The sequence below is a fragment of the Portunus trituberculatus genome, chromosome 31, assembly GCF_017591435.1.
Source record: "Portunus trituberculatus isolate SZX2019 chromosome 31, ASM1759143v1, whole genome shotgun sequence".
NCBI lineage: Eukaryota > Metazoa > Arthropoda > Malacostraca > Decapoda > Portunidae > Portunus > Portunus trituberculatus.
The window spans coordinates 12881452-12888730 of NC_059285.1; positions in this window are offsets into that span (position 1 = coordinate 12881452).

The window sequence follows — 7279 nt, forward strand, 5'->3', positions numbered from 1 at the left end:
CATGCTGGCCAAATATCTCCTTGGTTTTCCCTGCGATTATGGGAAAAATGTTGATTCCTGCAGGATAAAGGAAATTCAAGGTGTTACTTACTGATAAAAAGAAAGACTACTGTACTGAAAGGTTAGAGAAACTAGTCATTAGTGAAAAGAATACCTAATAATAATAATGGTAATAACAATAATAATAGTAATATCAATCATATTAGTAATGATAATAATAATAATAATAATAATAATAGTACTACCACTACTAGTACAAGAGGGTGTGACACACTGTGGTGTGTGATACACTCTGGTGTGACTTCTCAGGACACTAAGACTAGAGTGTGATGTGGAGAGGCCATACAGGTCAGCTCACACAAACAGCCCTACCTGCAGAAATGACCACAGGTACTAAGATAGGATAAGATAGAACTATAATAATAATAATAATAATAATAATAATAATAATAATAATAATAATAATAATAATAATAATAATAATAGTAATAATAATAATAAATAATAATAATAATAATAATAATAATAATAATAATAATAATAATAATAACAACAACAACAACAACAACAACAACAACAACAACAATAATAATAATAATAATAATAATAATAATAATAATAATAATAATAATAATAATAATAATAATAAAATAATAACAATAATAATAACAACAACAACAGCAATAATAATAATAATAATAATAACAAATATAGTAATTTCATAAGGTAAATGTATCAAAACTGTATATTCTGATTAAATACTTTGTTGGTTGGTTGGTTGGTAGGTAGGTTGGTATGTAGCATGTCTAGTTGTATTAATTGATTGGAAATGTTCTGCAAGGTACTACAGTACATATTGTTATTGCTATTGTTGCTGTTATGGATGTTGTGTACATGAATTATCAATAGTTTCTCACTCTCTCTCTCTCTCTCTCTCTCTCTCTCTCTCTCTCTCTCTCTCTCCACCTAAAATTAATATATTGGTTTTGATTCGAGAAAATAGCAGGTAGGCTTGATTAACATAGGCCTAGCTAACACAAGTGAGCTTCTAAGAGGCTGAAATGTGGTAATATTAATACATGATCCAATAATAATAATAATATTATTAACAATATTTCATATATCCAGAAATATATATAACATAGTAAGGATTATACTAGTAGCAGTGGTGGTGGTGGTGGTGGTGGTGGTGGTGGTGGTGGTGGTGGTGGTGGTGGTGGTGGTGGTGGTGGTGGTGGTGGTGGTGGAGGCCGGCCAGCTCTGTGTTCCTCCGCTTAATACACTGGCGCTGGATTCCCTGTCTCAATGGTGGCGGTGCGCTCCCTAAGTAAGTAAATTAACCCAAAACAACACTTCAAAATATTAATAAATGAACACATAATTCAACTAGAAACACACAGCATACACCAAAATCACTCCCACGACACTCCACACACACGCACAGATCACTTAAAACTACTCCAAAACACACTCAATACACCATACACCACCTCAAAATTCCCCTAACCACAATCATAACACACACATATATTCAAACACCCCTCTACACCACACTCAAGATATGTAATATACCTAAAAACATCTAACACACACTGAAAACACACAAAATACACCCAAAACACACTCATAACACCCAAAATACCCTGCAACACTACCAAGCACACTTAAAATACTTCAGATATATCCAAAAACACAAAAATGCATTATAAACAACGGTAAGATTAAAAGAGGGACTTATCTGAATATTGTGGCTTGGCACCTCCTCTTCTTCCACTTTCATTTTTCCTTTCTTCTTCGTCCTCTTCCTTTTCTCTTTCTTCTACTGTTGCCATTTACACGCCTGAACCTAGAAACACATCAAAACACTTAGAAAACACGAGATATTAGGCAAAATATTGAAGAAGTTGAGGGAGAGTAATTGTTGTGGCTTGCCTGCTCCTCCACTTATTCCTCCCTTTCTCCTTCCTCCGTGCTCATCCTCCTTTATTTCTCCTTCCTTCTTCTTTATACTACTACTATCTACACATCTGAGCTAAGAAACACACGAAAACACATAGAAATCACTAGATATTAGGGAAAATATTGACGAAATGGGCGGTACGGAGGGAAGGACGCCAGCCTGGTGCTATGATGAGTCACCACCTTGGCTGTAACGTCATCAAAAGTGCAGGAACAACGGCGACTCGGTTGAATTACGTAAATAATCTAAAAAATGACCTATAGAAAAAACGAGGCCAAGGCCGAATGCTTGCTATTTTATGACTTGAGAGATACTTTAACTAATATCCAAAACATCAAAACATCTCCTGCTTAACTACTTTTAAAGAACTGTCTAAGTATATAAAAAGTATATAAACATTTCCACTTATGATGCTGCCAAAACATCCAACGATTTTGACTTTAACTCCTTAAAATCTCTTGTAAAGTTCAGCCATCTTCACTTGGTGAGTATTTCAACACATTCTACAGAGTATGGGCTTTCATTTAAGGCATTCTACAACGAGTTTGACAGTGAAGCAGAAACATACAAATAAAATATAAAAAAAATAAAACCTATGTTAAACGGGACAAAACACCATTTCAAAGTCCACATATTTCACTCAACGGACTGATTTCACGCTTAAAAAGAGCACCGGCATTTTTTCTATACTATAAAAGCCCAGTTACATCTTGAAATAAAAAGTTCAAAATGAGAGTTGGAAAGTTTTCACGGTTATGGCAGCTCATATTTAAGCTATAAAACAACAATAAACGCCACATATTTACCAAACAGAGGCGCAGAACACATTTCAAACACAACAAAATATTTATAGAAACCATAAATAACACACCATGGAAGCGTAATATTATTGTTAGAGAATATAATATGAAAAAAAAAAGTATTGGAACCTGCAGGTTGCCACGGAGGGGACAGGGGTGGTGCTCGGGAGGGGGATGCGGGGGCTGGGGAGGAGGCAACATCCAGGAACACTACAGCGCGGGTTCCATTATCCTTATGTTGCATTTATTATTTCACCACAACACAATTAAGCCACATCAGGAATACTTGGCCATGAAATATGCAATGGTAGACTAGCGGCTACATTCTGACACATGTTTGGCTTACAGTGAGTGAAAGAAGCAAATAATAGCTGGTAATACTGACAATTGCTCGTTATACCCATCACATTTTTAATATTTGGGCACTGTTTTCACTCTCATATGTAAAGGACACCTAGAGAAAACCTACAAATAAGAGACTGGCCTTAGAAATACCTGAAATAAATGATCGTGAGGCACTGTGGAGGTTTGTGATGAAGGCTTGCATTGGTCTCGTCTAGCCGCTCGGTGCTGTCGGGAATGTCATTACTTCACTTTGTGTGTGTGGGTGTTCGGGTATATATGGGCACGTTCTGGATGTGTGGCGGGGTGTTTGAGCGTGTTTATGGGGTCTATAAGCAACACCAAACACCACACGGCCATCACCAAGGACCCTCTACTAGAGAAGGACCCGCCACTCCTATGAGAAGATTGGTCGTCGCTCTCACTCGCCGGGAAAGTGGCGCCTCTAGCGGCCAAAGGGAATCATTACTGTTGCCGCCTTTGTAAACAAACCCGTGATGGGTGTTTATTGTGAATGGAAACGATTTTCCATTTAATTTTCGTAACAGTATGGGGATTATTGGTTGCTCTGCAACAAATTGCTCCAATAATTCAAAGTGGAACAGAGATTTATCCTTTTTTCGCTTCCCAAAAGACCGTAATAGGTGAGTTTTTCCGTGTGTTTGTTTTGCGGACTGCACTATCATGTAATAGAAAGTTTGCTAATGTTATTGTTAGTTATTTGTCAGTGTTTTGCTTTAAGATGGACGCTAGGTGTCGCCCAGGACTGTATACATACAATACCACTTACTATGGTCCCAACAGCACAGAGAATGTAGTAAAATAGAGAGCATACAGTAATGCCTCGTGTGAGACTCAGAGCTGAGTACTTTTTGCCATTAGTCTGTATGACTGCCTCAATTAATAGGTATCTCTCACTAAACAATTAAGTTAGATTTGTCCAAACCCAATCTTTCCCCCCTCTTAAACTACAATCTCTATCCTCAGGCTAAAACAATGGTTTCAGGCTTGCAGACGGAAGGATATAATGAAAGTGACTGCAGAGTATGCCTATATCAATTTAAAACTCTGCAGTCAACATTTCACGGATTCCTGCTTTATGAATGTGGAGGAGAGAAGGAAATTGGTGTGGGATGCAGTTCCAACTCTGTTTGATATTCCAAACCCTCCTCGCAAATCTCCGAAGAGGAAGCCGCCCAAACTCCGTGATCCACCTCCTCCAGCAAAAAAAAAAAAAGGTTATTAAGTAACCCAGAGGAGCCTGATACAGGTAATTCATAGAATTGTCTTTTGTTCTTTACATTTAAACAAAACTCACAGTACTGTCTCTCTGAATGTGAGGATAAAATTACTGTACAGTACAGGTATACCTATTCAAAATTAACTGTTACAACACCATCTGATCATGTGTGCTAGACTTATGTTGGTATTTATAATGCTACTTATAGGTTCCAGGTACATTTACACCTTAATTGTTACAAATTTCCATAACTCATCATAGATAAATCAGATGCTGGTAGCCCATCTCTACCTGGTGCTGATGGAAACTCATCATCTCTACTTGATGCTGGAAGTTCCTCAACAACTGACCCAGATACACCATCAGAGCCCAAAACAGCTCATGTATTATCACAAACTGAAAATACACAAGTTAAATAATGATTTTCAAAGCTCTCAAGTTAAGAAGGAAAGTAGGAAATCTTTGATTTTAAAACTTAAGTAATATTTTATAAAGAAGTAATGCCTTTTTTTTTCTTTGGTGCTAATTGTACCGTACAGGTGTGTCTCAGTACTGTACTGTATTATCAATGTACTGTTGCAAAGTTTATGCCTTTTTTTCCTTGGTGCTAATTGTACCATACAGGTGTGTCTGTCAGTACTGTACTGTATTATCAATGTGCTGTACAACTATGAGTTGCAAAGTTTATACCCTTTTTTTGAGATGGTGATATCATTGTACTGTATACAGTACTATATGCTGTCTCTCACTATATCATTAATGTACTGTACAACTATGAGATGCAAAAGTTTTTCCCTTCTTTTAGAATAAAGATTAACTAAAGTACGGATCGATATCGGATATTTTTTCTAAACCTAGTTTTTTACCCATATCTTCGGTCCTACTAACACCAATTTTTCATGCAATTTATAGGTAGAAAATCGGGAATGCAGTACAACAATATATAATTCCTCCAGGTCCTGTCTTTTTGTCTTGTACCTTTTCTTCACTCCAAGGTCACAGAACCCAAAGTTTTTAGAGAGGGGGGAGGTGAATGAGGAAGGGTGGACTGCCGAGCGATGGTGTTTAATAAGGGACTAAACTTGTTTCTGTCATTTCCACCGGTACCCAGTTCAGCCATCCAGATTTCCCTGAAAAAGTAGTTAAAACAGACTGACTATTTACTAATTCTATTTTTCAAAGGTAATCCTTCAAATCTCTCTCTCTCTCTCTCTCACACACACACACACACACACACACACACACACACACACGAGGAAATCAATTTGATTTTTTTTTTTTACAGTTATACGTATGTAGTTATTAGGAAGTGTAATTATTTCCCCGTTTGCGAAAAACTGGGCCAAAGGGTGTGTTGGGATTATTTATGACAATACATGTCTTTAGTCTTCGATACTGTGGCCTTTTTTTATGTTCTGTGACCACAATAAATCTATTTATTCTTATAGTAATTAGTAATGGATTTACGTTCATTACTGGTGAAGAACACCCAAGTTAAAAATTAACGGATACTGAGAGGCAGACGGGAGCTAGAGTGTTGATTCCCTCCGGCCGCTTATGGCGCAACCATCGCCGCCCGGCTCAGCGACGACCGTAAAATAACACTGAGTGGCGGGTCCTTCTATAGTAGAAGATCCTTGCCTTCACAACTAAGCTAGTTGACATGTGAGCAAACACCCGGCCCAGCACACTTCTTTCCCTCGCAACACACTAATCCCTTATCAACATCACTGCCACACCTTACACACCTGTTCCTTGGTGCCTAAATAACCTCCACCACCTCTGTCACGGCACTGTCACCTCTATAAATGCTGAAAATATAATGGCACTCCAGTGAGGTCCACCGTGTGTCTTGGCTGGAGATAGACGCCATGATGAGCTGTGGCTCTCTAAACAAATTGACTCTCTTTTCCTTTCTCGCTAAAAATTCCAATACTATGTCTTTGTATGTGTTAAATTCTCAGTATTTTGAAAATTATCAGGGAATTATGTGTGGAATATTCAGTGTTATTATAGTTTTAGTCTAAATGTAGCCGTTAGGGGGAGAGGAGCTTCAAAATGTCGACATTACTAAACTGATTCGCAACACACAATATATAAAACTAATAAAAAATAACACAAATAAATCAGAAAAATGTGATTTTATCATAACTGAAGAACTTGACAATGTTGCCATATGTCTAACTTCACAGTCATGACTTTTTTTTTACTAATATATATATATATATATATATATATATATATATATATATATATATATATATATATATATATATATATATATATATATATATATATATATATATATATATATATATATATATATATATATATATATATATATATATATATATATTGGTTCTTTTCAAGTTTTGTGCATGGGTTGTGTTAAAATTGGTATGATATATAAGTTATTGAATATAATATGCTTTCAATGTTTGGTTTTGTAAAATGCTTATGCATGCTGATTGATTTTTTTTTTTTTTTTTTTTTACGGTAGGGCCTATAGCGCCTGTAGGCACACTTGAAGAGTGTATAGGAAGCGCTGTTCACCTTCCGCCCATTAGTGGCGCAGGCAATTTTATTTATAGTGGTACCCATATTAGGGCCCATATCACCGCCCAAGCTCATCTTGAGTGTAACCACCTAGAAACTCTGGATATCATGGTGACATGTAGGTAACTTTAAACCACTCCTCCACAAAAGCCAAATATCAAAATATACTGTCACTTACCTTGTCCCTCTTGACAAGACACGACAGGAGTAAGCCAAGGCTTACTCCTCACTGGTGCTGCAGAAAAATGCAAGCAGGGGTTGCACTGTCTCCAGCATTCTGTCATCAATGCAGCAACCACACTCACACACATCAACTGGTGAATGTAGACAAAGATTGATAAAGTGAGAATAAATACAAATAAAAATCTAAACAATATACAT